The sequence below is a fragment of the Talpa europaea genome, assembly GCF_964194135.1.
Source record: "Talpa europaea genome assembly, chromosome: 2".
In the NCBI taxonomy this organism is placed as follows: domain Eukaryota; kingdom Metazoa; phylum Chordata; class Mammalia; order Eulipotyphla; family Talpidae; genus Talpa; species Talpa europaea.
In genome coordinates, this window is record NC_140068.1 from 31,340,859 (window position 1) to 31,359,183 (window position 18,325).

General features: G+C 34.6%; 1 protein-coding gene across 3 annotated transcripts in view; it reads right to left on the reverse strand.

The window, feature by feature from the left end:
- The window catches only part of NKAIN2 (sodium/potassium transporting ATPase interacting 2), a gene marked incomplete at both ends in the record, with an annotated part of 907,688 nt that overhangs the window by 426,590 nt on the left and 462,773 nt on the right, over positions 1-18,325 (reverse strand). The window lies entirely within an intron of this gene.

An 18,325-nucleotide genomic window follows, 5' to 3' on the forward strand; every position in this document is an offset into this window, starting at 1 on the left:
GAACAGGCAGACTGACTGAAATACACTGCTGAGGGGAGCAGCAGGCGAGACAAGAGAAATCTGCTTCACCATGTGGGTAGCTCCCTGGCTGACCAGGGATCAAACCTGTGCTTCAGAGGCTGCGGATAGCTTCATAGTACAGTACTTAACCCTTGCGCCACCAGGGAGGCCCTGTCTTGAAATTTTTAAGATTTTATGTATAAGCATTCTTTTTCTTGGACACCAGAGAAGCATCTTCTTGAGAACTTATCTTTTCTCCCTCCCATCCTTCTGCAGAGACTATGTTTGTGTTTACCACAGATAAGCCTGTTTTATTAATAGTATGGCATATATGTGTGTATATGGAGAACATAAATATTTATGAATGATCTAAATTAGTGACTTTCTCTTAAAAAGGACTAAAATTTAGAAAAGCATTATTAGATAATATTTACATAATCAGTAGAAGATGTAGGAGGCTAGTACAATTCAATGCAATCACTGGCAAAATGATTCCCTAAGTGCTCAATCCATAAAGAATCAAAACTAAGAAATGATTATGGTGAAGAATATGCTTCCCTTGTTGGCGGGTATGGTGGGCAACATATTTGTGAAGAGGTGTGATCCCCTGTCACTGAATCATATACAGTTTTGTAAGCCAAAAAAATAAATAAAAAGTATTAAAAAAATGAACTAGATAAAACAAAAATAAACTTTTAGTATAAGGCCAAATGAATGACTAGTAGAAGGGAAGGGATTGGGTAAACTGGATAAAAGAGGTCCATTCTATGGTGGAGACAGTATTAGATCCTTAGTGGGGAACTTAATGTAGTATATACAGATGTTGCTCTATTATGATGCATATCTGAAACTTACATAATGTTATGAGCCAATGTTACATCAATGAAATATTCTAAAAAGATAATAAAAAATAAAAGGAGTTGGGACAGTAAATTAATTCATATTTATTGAGTGCTGGCTGGATGCAAGTATAACAGATGCTATAGAGAAACATAGGATATGAGTCACACTCCCCTAAAATGATTTATATTTATCATAGATACAGAATCAGTGCAATCTATAGGAATGTTTTAGCTGTGGTTATTTTTAACAGGAAATAACATTTGTTTTAACACATGATATCGCTGGTATTATACAGCTAATATAAAAGTAATAATGCAATCAGTTCCAATGATCTGTGATAAAAGCATTTCTAAGAAGCATTGTATTAAGCAAATTATGTCTTAAAAACAAATCATTCAGGCAATAGTTTAGAATTATTAACATTCAGGTGTTTCAATATTCAAAATGAAGGTGTTTTAATAGATATAAAACTGTACCCATAAACAAATATCCTTGCCCAAAATGATTGGACAACATCCATCTTTTGCTCAAAGTTAATTATGTTTTAGCTTAATTTTTTTCATTTTCAGCAGCAGTAACATTTAATCTACTTAGGCACAATCAGAATTTTCACATTCATTGTTATAATAAAAGAGCAAAAGTGGCCTAAATAAGGCAGCTTATTTCCTAATTCTTGATCATTTTATGACCAGTGAGTCAGTTTTTATGAGGAAAACTCAATCTCCTAATTCATAAATTCTGTAACAAATATTTCTTACCATTAAAACATATGCCTTAAAATAAATACCTAAACAAAATAAATTAATAATTATCACATTAATTTGACCAAGGATGAATATTCTGATCAGTTAATCAGAGAGAATCTGATAGAAATATGATTTGAATCACAGATCACACTACCCATCATAGAGAGAAGTAGATTTCTGCTTTTTCTTTTTTTTTTTTTACCAATGCTACCATCATATACTGAAGTTTTCTTAGAATATATTTATTGAGACATGTTAAGATGGCATAACTTATAGTTCATTAAAAAATGTATTATGTTCTCTCCCATTTACTGAAATTCCTTTATCTTATTTCAGAAAACATTTAAAATTTTGAACATCAGAAGAGGTACATTGAAAATTACCATGGTTAGATATAATCATCAGTGTCATATTAGTGTTTATATTTACAATCTTTTTTCTATGAATATGCTTCACTCATGACTACCAAAATTAAATGGCAACCTTATGCTATATTCTGTTACTTGAATTTCCTAGCTTGATAAATTGTCTCACAGAACATATTGCAACATACAGGTCAATTCAGAGAAGCATTATGAGTCACAAATTTTTACTGTTTAACTTTTCAATGCTTTTCCTATTCTATTTTGATCAATTCCTAGAAGTTTGGATTTTGCTAAAAAATATTTAGTTTATTAAATGACACCTGAAAATGTTTTGCTTAGTGATTTCTAAGACAGAATGTGTTAGACTATCCAATGGGGCATTTTTTTAATAAATAAACATGAATGTTAAATTTTATACATAAAAATAAAGTGTTTTTAAACTGTGTTCTCAAAGGCATTCTATTCTTGAAAAAGAAAGTAGAAAACAATTCCCTTTGATTGATTGAATAAATATGGATATATTCATCCACAGTAGCATCACCTGAATATGACTAATTTCTTTCCTTTTAACTCATACAAAATATTTCATATGAAGATATGTATAGTCTCTTAGTCCTCATGTTGGATTCTACTGAAAGGTCTTTGATACTAAATAATAATAAATTAGGTTATATGGAAACATTCTAAATGATATGCAAATAAGAGGATTGAAAGGATAATCAAACATAAATAGGAATTAATGATATTTCTATTTATACATTTAAAGGCTGAAATTTGTGTAGTTTAAGAATCAAATTGTAATTTTATTATGAATATTTGTTCATATAGTTACATTTTAATGATAAAGATGTATGATTAGATCTGAAGGCAGTAATTGATTAGAAGAGAAATACCTTCAGACTGTAATTTATGTTTTATTGTCTTGTATTCATCACCACTTGTGTTTAAAAATGACTTCAGAAGACAGTACTCATTTTAGTTAGTGAATAATTTAAAAGTCCTATTTATTGATCTCTCTTTTTTTACAGTTAAAGAACTCTAATAGTAGTTGGTTTTCTCTGTGTTGAAGTTTCTTGGACTAGCCTAATAACACTAAAAAGGCTGACATTTCCTCTGATCCTGGTGCTCTAGTTTGAAGATCACAGGCAAGATTATATCATAATGCATGTTAAAAATATATTACAAGAATTTGAAAGAAGAGTATCATAAATCTAATATTCCCATACTTTGCAGTTCCTACATTGCTATACATACTAAAATGGCAGACTATGAAATAGTCATCCCCAAAGTATTCAATTCTAGGCTAATCCCTGTAATTTGTGAATACTACTCTATACAGCAAAATGAAAGACTTTGCAGATGTGATTAAAGATTTTGAGAAGGGAAGACTACCCTGGGTATCTGGTTGGGTCTGGTATAATTACATGTGTCCTTATAAGGGGAAACACATTCATATTTTACATAAATAAATAAAAAGACAAAGTGAACAGAGAAGATGGAAATTTGAAGATGCTATGTCGGAGTCTACCAGGACTCCTACAACCACCAGAAGGGTGGTCAGAAGGATCAAAGGTTACATTTCCTCTAGAAACTCCAGAGGCCAGGTGATGCCTGATTTCAGCTCAGCAATGCTGATTTCAGACTTCCAAACTCCAGGTCAGACAATTACTTGAGGCCCAGTAAAGCTACCATGTCTGTGGTAATTTGTTACAGGAGTCACTGGAAACTAATTATACTCCCAATTTGTTAATTTAAATTTTTCATTGAGGTAACATTGGCTTACATAATTGTGTGTACTTTGGCAGTAGAAGATCCCACCGTCTCGGGATTGTTACCTTTGTGCTGCTACCAACAAAGCACCCATAATCCACCTCCATTTTCTACTGTGCTTCTCCCCACTTTGTTCTCAGTTCTTCAGTATACTTTTAAGGGTTAGTTTTAAGTTTGGCTTTATCTGATCCTTTCTCTGAACCCCCAAATCTTTCCTCCGAAGCCTTTTTGTCAAGGAAATGTAATCCTGGGCAGTATAATACTTGTGTGAAGTTGTAATTATCTTCTAAATTGAGACTAAACCCTTTGGGCAATTATTTCACTGCTTCAGAATTAATCCATTGCAAATTTCTGAATGGAAAACAGAAATACCTTTCATTTCCTTTATTTCTATTATTATTATTTATTACTTATTTCCTTTATGTAATTGCTGTAAAAAATATATGATAGGAAAAGAGGTACTTGTTTTATGATTCTCAACCAGTTCCTAGTGCATTTTCACCATTCTAACAATGTAACACTGTACTATTGTTTTCAGAAGTTATTGAATAAAGCTCTAGGATGCAAAAATCATTAAATTTAGAGTATTGAATGTTCCCAGAATTGTAAAAACTTGTCAAAATGAGTTATATATCAAGAAAAAAAGATGCAATTTTAAGCAACTTTTTATTGCAACTAACTTTGAAGCCAAAAAAAGAGGGAAAGTAAGAGACAATTATTATCGATATTATGGATACTTTTTAGTTTGGCAAAGGAATTAAATAATATTAAAAATATTAAAAACTCTTACAAATAGTCCAATATTTACAGTCATCATAGTTGCCTTGAAATTTTGGCTAGTATTCAAATTACCAATTGTTTAATATCTACTAATTCAGTCTTTATACCAAATATTCTTCAGTGGATATATTTGACAATTAATGAATACTTGACCTGGTAAATTGAGTGGACAGCATTACTCTTATTTGCATGCTTATATTTTTGTTAAAGATTTATTTATGCATACAAGAACTGGGGTACAAACCAAAGGTGTGGGGGGTGAGAGGATTTCCCAGAGACAGAGTGGGGAACAGAACAGGCAGACTGACTGAAATACACCGTTGAGGGGAGCAGCAGGTGAGACAGGCTAGGTCTGTTGTGCCATGTGGGTAGCTCTCTGGCTGGCTGGGGATCAAACTCATGCTGCAGAGGCTGCAGATAGCTTCACAGTGTTGTGCTTAACCCCTTGTGCCACTAGGGATCCCTACATGCTTACATTTTTATAACTATTTTGGCCACTTTGAAGAAATGATTCTAGGTGACTAATATAGTTGATGGTACCTAAAATTTTGAATCCTCTCTTCTTATGACAATTATTTTAAAATATACATTATTATCCGTGTATTGAATTTTAGCCATTCAACTGTGCTTCGTGAAAGAATTCATGGCACACGTAGGCAATGGTGATGTTTGTAAGCACACATGTAAGTAAAGGGGATGGGTGCAGCTGAAGGTGACTGATTCCAGGGCTCCAGTTAACCCAGAATCCTGAAGGGTTCAGCAACTCAGCACATCTGCAAACTATTAGCTGTGGCACTGTTGGAAAGCTGTGCTCAGAAAAAACAAAGATAATGTGCAATTTCTTTTCAAAAAGATAGTTTTGCTAATATCTTGAAAATAAAGTCTGCCTGTTTACCCTACTTGCCACAGCTTGTTCCCCACAGTCTTTGTAGTATATATAGTCATGTCAGGAGTGTTTCTGAATATGACACAACTGATCCAGTTAGCTGTGTAATCATTTTAGCTTCTATGGACAAATGAATGAGGCAATGTTCAATTCAGAGGCCACATGTACACATAAATATGTATTTCTTCTACAGTATTATAAACTTGGTATTTGGATACTTTTTACATTGTAAATTTAATTTGAGTGAAGTTCCAAATTTACAGAAACTGATACATCTGAAAATTATGAACTAAAGCTAGTTTTTTTTTTTCATTTTAAAAGAAGCTTTATTTTTAGTCTATTTACAAAACAATTTTCTATGTACTATCTGAAAATCAGGGCTCAGATCTACTTGCTCAAAATTACTTTGGTAAATGGATTAAAAATGAAAGCAAAATGAAACAACCATTATAGTAGAAATGCTTTTGGCTGCAAGTAACATAATATTAAACTACAGATGTTTTAACTATTGGGGTTTTAAAAATCTTTTCTCATACAGAATTCTGGAAGAGTTGCTGTTGGCTCAGTGCTTGACATGGCTGTGGCTTTATATTGGGATTTTCTTTCAAATCCTTACATTGTTTACACGCCCTGCAGGCAAAATGGTGCTGGGCAGAAAAGGCCCCCTCTTCCTGTAATAGTTTATTCTTTTAGGAAAGAAAACTTTTCCCAGAGGCAATGGGAAGTTGACTTCCTTAGAGTTCACTAGGTGGAAGTGTATAACTTGCCTATCCTAAACTTATTCCATATACCCTGGCCAAGGGATTGTCATGCTTATCTTAGACCAATTACAAGTCATTCCCTAGACCTGAGAGAGGATTAGACCTCCAGAGCTTCACTGTCTATTTAAATACCTTAACAAGATTAGGATTCTCTTTGTAGAGAAGAGCACTCATGTGTGTGTGTGTGTGTGTGTGTGTGTGTGTGTGTATTTGAGAAAACTGCAACTGCAACCTATGTATATACTGATTTTTTTCTTTATTATGCAAGCGAATAATTGCTACTTTATATTTCTCTTGTTTCTTTTATTTTCTAGAAAAATAATTCCTCTTTGCTTAGTAAGGCTATACATTTTCAATTAAATAGAAAAGCAGGGCCTCCCTGGTGGTGCTAGGGGTTAAGATGCAACCTGTGAAGCTATCTGCAGTCACTGTAGTTCAATCCCTGGCCAGGAAGCTACCCACGTGGCACAGCAGACCTCTCCTGACTTGCCCGCTGCTCCCCTCAGCAGTGTATTTCAGTAGATCTGCCTGTTCTGTTCTCCCTCTCTGGTGAATCCTCTCACACCCCACACCTCGGCCTGTACCCCAGTTCTTGTATGCATAAATAAATAAATCTTAAAAAAAAGCAATTTAGTGTTTACTAAAGTAAAATAGTCAAGATCATCTATGAAGGAAAAGCATGAATCAGTTGTGTCTTAAAAACAACCTGAAAGATTCAATTTAAGCATTAGCTGTCTCATTGTAAATGTAAAACATCTACATCTTGAAAAAGAAGAAATTTTATATTATAGATAATATTAAGAATGTTTGAATAAGGAAAATGAGAATTTTTAAAATTTAAAAGTAGAAAAGCAGGGACATTTTCAAAATTTAAATACATAAGCTTCACTAAGATGTGTGATCATTGAGAATTTTGAGTAAACTTAGTTTACTATTTCTAACTTTTGAATCTAGAAAATTAACCAGTCTTTTTCAACCCAAAAGATTTTAATCTCTCCTTATTTTTTTAAGATTTATTTATTTTTATACAAGAGCTAGTGTACAGGCCAGAGGTGCGTGGGATGAGAGAACTCACCAGAGACAGAGTGGGGAGCAGAACAGGCAGATCTACTGAAATACACTGCTGAGGGGAGCAGCAAGCGTGACAGGAGAAGTCTGCCTCGCCAAGTGGGATTCTCACCAGCCGGCCAGGATGGAACCTGCACTGCAGAGACTATGGACAGCTTCACAGCACGGTGCTCAACCCGCTGCACCACCATAGGGAGGCCTATCTCCTTATTTTTGTATCCCTCTAGTCTTCACATCAAATTCAAAGCCAGTCAAATAATCAGGTAAAGAGCCATATCCTAATGTGGGATATGGTAAATCTAGCTCTAAGACCTGCAAAGATTTCTAGTTGCTGTATTTGGTTTTATAGACATTCAAATACAGATACAGGACAAAATATATGGTTTTTGGCCTTAGTTTATGTGGACACATTAAGGAAATTTTATTCCTCTTGGGTCCTTTGTATGAAATTACATTGAAAGTGTAGGTGGGATCGTAAAGCTCTCCCCAACATTTAAAATTGCTATAACAATGCAATTCCCTAACTTCCTTTCAGGTAAGAAGTTTTGTATCAAAATTTATGCTAGGTGCCTTCTTTCCTGCCTGCATAAGTGACAGGATGGACATTTACGAATATTTCATGTGATATCTGTCTTCTGAGTACTTGTCTTCTTGGTTGGATACTGTCAACAATAAAAGGTTCATCCCAACATGTCTGAAAGAACACTGCTTTCTATGCTGGTATTTTGGCCTCAAGAGTTCTGATGTGCTAAAAAGCCCAGAGAAATGAAACCTCTTAAAGAGCCAACCATATGTTCAAATCCAAATTTTATTAATTCAGTTAGGGAGGAAAACTTAAAATTACCAACCATATGTTCAAATCCAAATTTTATTAATTCAGTTTGAGAGGAAAACTTAAAATTACCAGACTTTTAATTAATCAAACGTCTGTATCTAAATAATGGCTACTATTGACAGAGCATGGAATGCAGAAAGTTTACCCTCAGGTGAGTTAAATGAACTATTGTGGGATATAGGAACTACTTATTTTTTTAATCAGTCAATCTAAATTTTAACTCTAAAGATTTAAAAATCCCTTTAAATCACTTGATCCAATGCAGAGAATAATTCAATTTGAAGTTACGCATCTTTTGGTTATGCAATTATATTTGGAATACAGTAATAGTGTCAATAAAATATACTTTTGATTTCATTTCTATATTTTGAGGACAAAAACAAAGCTATAGGCTTATCTTATGAACCAAACTCTTCAGTTTCAAGTGTAAACTTAAATTCAGAAACATTAATCAACATAGAGTATTTTTAAAAATTTAGTTTTTTTCTTTTTTGTAGGCAAAATTAAGGAACTCAAACAGGTTTGAAGCACTTAGAGACTTGATGACATGTGCCTTTGCTGATTTGAGGGATAGGGGTCACTGGGGAAGGAATACTGGTGGGCTTGGGGATGCTAAAAGAGCTCACAGCCACAGCCAGCAAGGAATCGGGGATCTCAGTCCCACAACTAACTAGAACTGAATTCTGCCAGCAATCTGAGTGCACTATAAGCAGAATGTACCCCAGGGCCATAGAAAAAAGCCCAGAATAGTCACTACCTTGAGTTCTGTCTTATTACACTCTAAGCATAGTACTTAGTAAAGTCCAGATGAACGTCTGAGCTACAGAACTGTAAGAGAATAAGTGGGTAATATTTTAAGCCTATAAATTTGTAGCAATTTGTCATGTGGCAATGGAAAACTACTGCATTGACACTGAGATTCTCATTTTTTTAAAACAATTTTTAACTGTTAAGTAATGCCCCACATTGGGCAAGCACTATAAATACATAGTATATTGAGTTGATTAGATTTAATAGAATCGTTCAGACCTACTTTTGGTATATGCATTTCCTTCTGAATTCTAAGAATTTTGATATAGTACATTAATTTGCCTGCACATATCTCTAGGAATATAATTGTTAATATTATTTATTTAAATTCATTATTTAACAAAAGATTTATCTCAAAGTTAGGAGAACTGGGTTTAAATCTTAACTCCATTATGACTCTACCTCTGTAACCTGGAAAATATTGGTATTTACACTTAATTTTGAAACTAACATTGTTGAGTGGATGTAATGTGATTTTATTGTTATTTTTCTGGAGAAATAGATCCTTTTTCACATAACAAGCCTTAGCTAAAGTGCCCATGGGCTAGTCCAACACTGGTGATAGCAATAAACAGGATGCTTCATTCCTTCCGTCAGTCACTTAGACAGTCAATCATTTTTATTGGAAATAATGATTAGGGTATTAGCACTGGCAATCACTTTTTGCATCATTATGCAATAACTATTTTATGAAGGATGTGTTCACAATTTATTAAGGAGTATATCTTAAGAAAAAAAAAATCAGTCTTCTAATGGTTTTCAAGTAGATACATTATTTGAAGAATGATACTACTTATTCAAGTGTGCTTCAGTAGATAGGCCCTTGGAGAATGTTAAAACAATGGTCAACAATGTGTCATATGACTTTTGAATAGAGTTTAATATGTATATTTATTTACATATACTATATTACACACAAACACACATTTACTTTTCCAAAAGATTTTAAAAAAAGTTCAAATAGTGATGATCTGCAAGCTACAGTAAAAGATAATTATATTTCATTGAACTTACTTATTCCAATCTATATATATATATTTTAAAATTTTAAGGCTAAAGTTACAAATCTCCATCTTAAACATAGGAGGATAAAATATTTAAAGACTATCTTTCCCTTAAAATTTATTTCTCCTAGTCAATGGTAAAATTAAGTCCAAATCAGCATTAAAAATCAGCTTTTACATACGCAATTATTATGTCTTCATCAAATTACTATGCAAGTCTATGATTACTTAGCCCTGGTGTATAAAATATTTTACAAGTGAGGAATTGGTTTTGGATTGGATGCCCATATATTGTGTTTATGGTTTTTCCTTCTCTTTTTCTATGGACAAAGATCTTAGCAGAAATGCATGCTTTGCATGTATAAAGCTACAGGTATTACAAGGTAAGTGAATGTGAAGAAAGGTAAAAATCCATCCTAACAATTTGTAAAATCACATGTCCTATTTACTGTTGATGCATCAATAGAGTCATATTCATGTAGAAATTATACTTTTCCCATTGGTCCTACATGTAAATTGGGGGAAAAATCAATGTATTTTTGTATAAAATTTCAGGGTGAAAGACATGTATTTGAAAGAAATATAATTCAAGTAAAGCATCTCAAACTCAGACTATAGCAGATGCTGTGGATACTACTCACGTATCTTCTGAGACTGAGGCACTAATTATCCAGCTGCCCAAAGCACTGCCTTTTGATAGCTCAAAGCCAAGTCCCTTCTTAGGAATTGCTCTCAAAGTGAGCTGCTTTCCTTACACTTTTTCTCACTTCCATGACAATTATCAGCATATGATATAGAAGTACAAAAGTCTCAGACTCTTGTCTCAATTAAGGGCATCTATGAGTTACCACCCAGTTTCAGAAGTGCATATGGGTCATGTGAGGCTTCTGTTGCTCTGGTATTACAGCTAAACTCCTTCTGAATAGTCCTATTTCCTTCACTCCCTTACATATGTTGTCTCTGAGGATACCCACCAAAAATCACCTGCATTTGAATTTCCACCTCAGGATATATTCTCGTAAATATTTAACAACCATAGAAATCAAAAGTGATCGTGGAAAACAAGGAAAAAGGGAATTTTGGACCCAAATTACCTTTTGATGCCTGGCAATGAGGATAGATTGTGAAATGATAGCTGGTGGCATGAAGTAGCACTGACAATATTCACTTGTTTGCAAGTGGTGAATTAGGATAGTTTATTTACTCAAAGTTGAATAACTATCTCCATCAATAAAGCAAGAGCTGAGCCCCTGAGAAGACCAACAGCCAGTGTAACAGATGATTACACTGAACCCCGATTACCCTAGAAGTGACTCCCATTTTTTATTCATGTTGACAGAAACTGAAACATTCTGAGCATGGATTAACTTCCCTAATTACAGACTGTAGAAAAATCGAGACTTCGTAATGTTTAATTCGCCAAAACCAGATCCCATAAAATGCTTATAGTTAATGAAGGATGGACATTACAAATGCCTGTGGGAGGTACCATTCCCATGGCATCTAGAAGCTGCCATTCTGACAGACACATCAGAATTTTGAAAATACACATGAGATATTAACTTGGAAATGATACCATATAAGGCCAGGTGTCTTATTCCAGGATGCAGTATGTCCTATATTAATTACTATTAAACAATTATGTGTCTCTTTTTTTTTTTTTTTTTGTATTTATACAAGCACTGGGTACAGTCAGAAGCGCGGGAGGGTGAGAGAATTCACCAGAGCCAGAGCGGGGAGCAGAGCAGGCAGAAAGACCGAGTGCTGAGGGGAGCAGCGGGCGGCAGGAGAGGTCTGCGCGCCATGTGGGACCCTCCTCCGGTGGCCGGGGAGCAGCCGGGGATCGAACCGGCGCTGCAGAGGCTGCGGGCAGCTTCGCAACCCAGCGCTCAACCGCTGCGCCACCGGGGAGACCAACAATTATGTGTCTCTGACAGATAAAATGTATAGGTCTGAGAATGGAACAGAGAAAACAGGAGTAGTTTTGCTTATCACCATTCTTAGAAATGCAAGTAGAGTTTCTGTTCTTCCTTTCCCCACAGATTAGGCTCTGTAGATCTGGGTGCTAGATTTATGAGGGAAATGCTTCTGCTCAGAGATAAAGCAACAGTCCCTCTATATCTAAGCCATGCTGTTGCCCATTTACTTTAGTCTCTGATACAAAATATTAGTGAGGAATAGAGAGTTAACCTCCTGGTAGGGTATTAGGCACTGACTGTCAGTGTGGTCAAGGAAGAATATGTTGGCTACCCTGGTGAAGCTGTGCTATATCTCTTGTTAATTCTCTACCCAGGTTTTATGGCAATTCTCTACACATTGGAGGTGTAGCCATATTCTGACAGATTAACAGTGGCTTAGATGCTTCAGGGTTAAACATCTGGATAACTCTAGAAGGTTAGTCACCTGGACAGAGAGCTGATGGCCCAGAGAATATATTAATATAATGGGCAGTAGAGGATAGAGTCATTTATGATCAATTGTAACAGCTCGCCCCACTAATATTGTGGGGCAAAGTTTATGTTGGAAAAGAAACCACCCACTAATCTGGAAATAACAACTAATAACTAATTCTCAACTAATTGTCTCCTGGTCAGAGGGAGTTGCCTCACTCAATGTCATATCCCACTCTTGCAAGCAGCAAACATTCAATGACAGGTCCATAAGGATATATAAATGGGTACTCATCACTCCCCCAATTTTCAACATATATGAAAGAGTATTATGGCTTTAGAGGTTTATAATACCAAGTAGTTCTGGTGCTGCAACTGCATTGCAGTTCTAATTTTTCATCTATGCGGTCCTGATTTTGTCCTTGAGAGTACATTCCAATAAACTTTTTGGATTTAAATATCTGTATCAGAGATGGTATTCCAGGAAAGCTGACTTATATGTGAAAAATCACTACAAGTTACAGCAAAGAGAAAATCACCTGAATTTATTCAGGAAAAAATAAGATTCCATAAATTCCTTTTATGAAAATACTACAAGAATAAACAAAATAGGACTATAAGAATTAAGCAATAACAGGACTCAATTACAAAGGAAAATTTATAATCCAGGATCAATATTTGAAATATTCTGTAATTTTACAAATACATGATGGAAATTTTTTTTAAATCACACAGGTTATGGCTGTTTTAAAGGGTATGCATTTAAAGTGCCCCACAGTAAATTAGTAATATCTGTACTATAATTTTCAATAAAGCTGGTCTTAGAATAGCATACACAGATTGTTTCTAAGTAATATGTCCTTGCACCTACTTCTAGCTTCTCCAGCTTAGTCTACCTTCCTCACGCATTCACAAGCTTTCCCCATCTTTTAAGAGAAGCAACCATATCCTGTGTTCTACAACTTTATTATTATTTAAAATTCTTAAATGTAACTGAGTTTTTATTTTTGAAGAAAATTATATAAAATGCAGGATTCATTAATAAAATCACTATTTTTTATTTTACTTATATTTTCTTTCTCAGTAGAGTAGCCCAGAATTATACTGGTATTTATAAATGTGTCTGGATAGTCTAATTATTATTTCCCAAGCTTATTTCTGCTACTTTATTCTTCTATGTGTATAGCATGCAATTATTTTATTGAAATTTAAAATAATAATAGCTACTATTTATTATCAGTTCAATATGTAATAAATACTGATTAAAATAATTTTACATGCTTCTATGCAATCCTTAAAGAATCCTGTCAAGTAGATACTATTATTATTCCCATAATCATGCTAAGTAATAGACACAAGACTAGAATACTTGCTATGGCTTCTTTTATACATCATTATCCACCATTGTCATAATGTCCCAGGCATTAGATGAGAATGTAAGAAATTAATAAAAGTTGGGAAGAAAATGATTGAACTTTCATTTTTCATAAATGATATGATTATTTACACAAGGATTGTCAGACAAATGATTAGATCTAATTAAGAGTCCAAAAGTGAAAGATGATCAATATATTAAATCAATTGTGTTCTAATACACAAGAAAAGTAGCAAGAAAACATCATTTTAAAAGCTCTTGGTTCTGGGACTTCCAGTTTATTACTGGTATGTAGCTATGTGGCTTTTATTCTATTTAAAATTTCTTTAGAAACCAAAAATATCAACCAAAGTAGGGAAAGGAAATATATAGCATCTTTACATACGGTTGATAAGGATTCCCATGGTACAACCCCCAGAATATGGTAATTATGGCCAAACCACTAAGAGAAATGAGCAATGAAGGTCAGAAGAAACACAAAGGGATTTCTGATGAGTCTCAATAGCCACAGAACCTTAAATCATAAGTTAAACTCACCTCTAGAAAGTTAAAAACCTTACAATGAATAGAATCCTGGTCTTCATGTTCTTGGAAAGGTCAACAAATTGGGTTGGGAGTGGGGGTGCAAACACTGTCATTTAACTTCACTTGATGTCAATGGGGAATAAATGAGGGACATGAACACAGTTGTAGGGTATATATTCCTTCCTGGTAGGATTACCTGATTTGGCAAATAAAAACATTAATGGGATATGCTTAACCTGAAAAAAATGTTTTTATTGGAAAATCAATTTATACCAGGCACCTATATTTTATGTGGAAACTTATTTGGTATCTTCAGAAGTAATCAGAAGCATATAATCCAGGTTTAAGGAATACCACTGGAAGTCATAGGAAAATGAGCAGCATATGTACATGAAGGTAAGGGAGAGAGAGGGGAAATGATCCCAGAGATAATAGGTTTCAGAAAACCCTGTAGGTATAAGGTATATCATCTAAAGATTAAAGATTAAAATGAGTTTAAAGAAATTAATAAAACAGAACACTGAAAGAATTTTTAAAAATCAATTAGAAATAGAAAAATCTCACAGATTAGATGAACATACAATGGGAAGATGTTAAACAAAAACTGATGTGTTCAAGAGAGATCTAGGGAAAAAAATTCTTCAGAAATAATGAAGGAATTAAGAAGTGCATAAATAAAGAAAAATATGCTGTTAGGTAAATAAATGCACAGAAAGCTACTAAAGATAAAATAGAGATAAGAAAAGAGGTAAAAAGTTGGTTAAGGAAATACATTTCTTTCAGAATAAAATAAAAAAATGGAACAGAAAAGTATCTAAACCCATAATTTAATAAAATTTTCTTAAAATAAAGAGAACTCAATTCCAAATATTAAAAACCTAAATTAACTCACAGAATAAAGGAGACATAAACCAGTAAAAATACTGTTCTTTTTAAATGAGGTATAGGTATAGGTATATGAAAAAATATATACATTTTGAGTATTTGTATTAATACTGACATTGGAAATGTAAAAGCCCATGAAAACAGCACATCAATTAAAGATTTATTTATTTATTTAAGCACTGGGGTACAGTCAGAAGTGGGGGAGGGTGAGAGAATTCACCAGAGGCAGAGCGGGAACAAAGCAGGCAGACCGACAAGGTACACTGCTAGGGGGAGCAGCGGGCAGCAGGAGAGGTCTGCGTGCCATGTGGGACCCTCGCCTGGTGGCTGGGGATTGAACTGGCGCTGCAGAGGCTGCGGGCAGCTTCGCAACCCAGCGCTCAACCGCTGCGCCACCGGGGAGGCCCTCAATTAAGATATACATTTTTGCACCTCAATTATCATCCACAACCTAGGATGATTTTTTTTTTTTTTTTGGCTTTATCTAAGTACCTTAGTTTTTCCATTTCTAGAACTTGATGTTAATGGAATCATAGAATTTACAGTGTTTGACTTCTTTCAACTCGTATAGTGATCTGAAATTAATTAATGTTATTGCCTGTGTCAGTAGCTTGTTCTCTTTTATTGCATTACATTTCATGATTACTTTCAAAACATTTACCCATTAATCTACTGATGGATATTTGGATTTTTTTTCCTGCTTCTTAGCTATTATAAATAAAGCTACTATTAATGTTTATGTGTAAGGCTTATTTGGTAGACAAACTTTCAATTTCTCTTGGGTAAATACCTAGGATACTTGGGACTGCTGGCTAATAGAGCTTGTCATTAAAAGAAATTGTCAAAATGGGCATCCATAGTGGTGCAGGTGGTTGAGCGCTGCACTGTGAAGCTGTCCGCAGCCTCTGCAGTTCGAGTTCAATCCCGGCTGGCCGGCGAGAATCCCACATAGCGAAGCAGACCTCTCCTGTCTCACCCGCTGCTCCCCTCAGCAGTGTATTTCGTCAGTCTGCCTGTTCTGTTCCCTGCTCTGTCTCTGGTGAATAATTTCACCCTCCCACGCATCTGGCCTGCACCCCGGTTCTTGTATAAATAAATACATCTTTAAAAAAAAAAAAGAAATTTCCAAACTGCTTTCCATGATGTTTCTTTAATGAATTTTTTTTTTTTAAGATTTATGTATTTATTTTTTCATACAAGCACTGGATACAGTCAAAAGCACGGGAGGGTGAGAGAATTCACCAGAGCCAGAGCGGGGGACAGAACAGGCAGAAGGACCGAAGTGCACTGCTGAGGGGAGCAGCGGGTGGCAGGAGAGGTCTGTCGTGCCATGTGGGGCCCTCACCCGGAGGCCAGGGATTGAACTGGTGCTACAGAGGCTGCGGGCAGCCTCGCAACCCATCGCTCAACCTCTGCGCCACTGGGGAGGCCCCTCCATGATGTTTCAATCTTACGATATTCCTACCAGCAGTGCATGAGAATTCTAGTTGCTCTTTATCGCTTCCAGCTTTTGGTACTGCCCGTCCTTTTATTTTAGATATTATAGTTCGTAAAGAAGAAACTTATAGAGCTTTTATTTGCCTTCCCTAAAGTTGGACATTTTTTCATGTGTTTTTTAAACAGATATTTACAATAAAAAAAAATCTGGCTTTTGAAAAGTCAATTAAAATAATACCGCTTCTGACAAAGACAAAAAACAAAAGACATAAAATACCAATATCAGAAAAGTATAGGAATTTCATTTATGATACTAAGACCGAAATCTGCATATTGCAAAAGGATAGTAAGACAATACTACACACAATTCTATGTATATATAGTTGACAACTTAAATGAAATCCAAATTTTTGAAAAGTACAAACTACCAACTCACCCATTGGAAACTAATTTGAACAACCCTAAAACTATTACAGAAATTCATAATTTTAGAACTTCTAAAAGTAAATTTTCTGAGCCAAATAATTACTTTGGAAAGTTCTACTAAATATTTAAAGAAGATTTAATATTATTTAAATCTCTTCCAGTAAATAGTGGAGGTTGGAATGATTTCCAATTCATATTATGAAGCTACTATTACCCAGATAATAAATTCTGACAACACTATAAAAATAAGTAAGGAAATTACATACAAATATCTCTTATCAATAAAGATGCAAAAATCCTTAACATTAGTCTATGAAATTTGACAATATAAATATAATAGTAAGCTGTAGCCAAGTAGTGTTTATTCAAGGGGTGCAAGCTTTCTTGAATAGGTGAAAATTGATCAATGTAATCCCTTATAGTAACAGGCTAAAGAAAAAAATGCATGACTACATAAATTGATGCTGAAAATTATCAAACAGAACTCAATATTAACTCAAGATTTAGAAATCTTGAAAATAATTATGGAAGTAAAGTTCCTCCATGTAAGAAACTACCACTAAGACCATAGCTTATTTTAAAAATTGAATGCTTTCCCCCTCATTGGAACTTTGTCAAGTATGTTTGATTCCATCGATCTCATTAAGTATAGTGGTGGAAGTTCTAACTAGCATAACAACAACAGAAAAAAGATACAGAGAAAGAGGTACAGAGATCAGAAACAAATGAGGAAGAATACCTCTGTTGGTAGATAAAATAATTGTTTAAGCAGAATTCACAAGTGACCCACAAAAGTCCACACAGAACTAAAAACTGAGGTAAGGTATATCACAAACTATTGGAACAACATGTATATTTCCTTTTTTTTTAAACGTGTCATATTTGTAGGTACTACCAATAAATACAGAAATTTAAAATATTGACAATCACTCAAAACTTCAAAATAGTAAGGTATATCTAGAAAAACATATACAGGGCCTTCCCGGGGGGCACAGTGGGTTGAGTGCTGCACTGTGAAGCTGTCTGCAGCCTCTGCAGTGTGTGTTAGATTCCCGGCCTGCCAGGGAGCAACCCACATGGCACAGCAGACGTCTCCTGTCTCACCTGCTGCTCCCCTCAGCAGTGTTTTCAGTCCATCTGCCTGTTCTGCTCCCTGCTCTGTCTCACCCTCCCGCGCCTCTGACTGTATCCCAGTTCTTGTATAAATAAATAATCTCAAAAAAAAAAAAAAAGAAAATTAAAAGCATATACAGGATTTGTATGGTGAAAACTACAAAATGCTGATAAATCAAAGTGATCTTAATGAATGGAGAATCATAAATGTTCATGGATTAAAAGAGTCACTACAGTAAAGATGCCAGTCATCCTCAACTTGATACAGGTTTAAAGTAATTACTACCCAAATCAGCAAGATTTCTT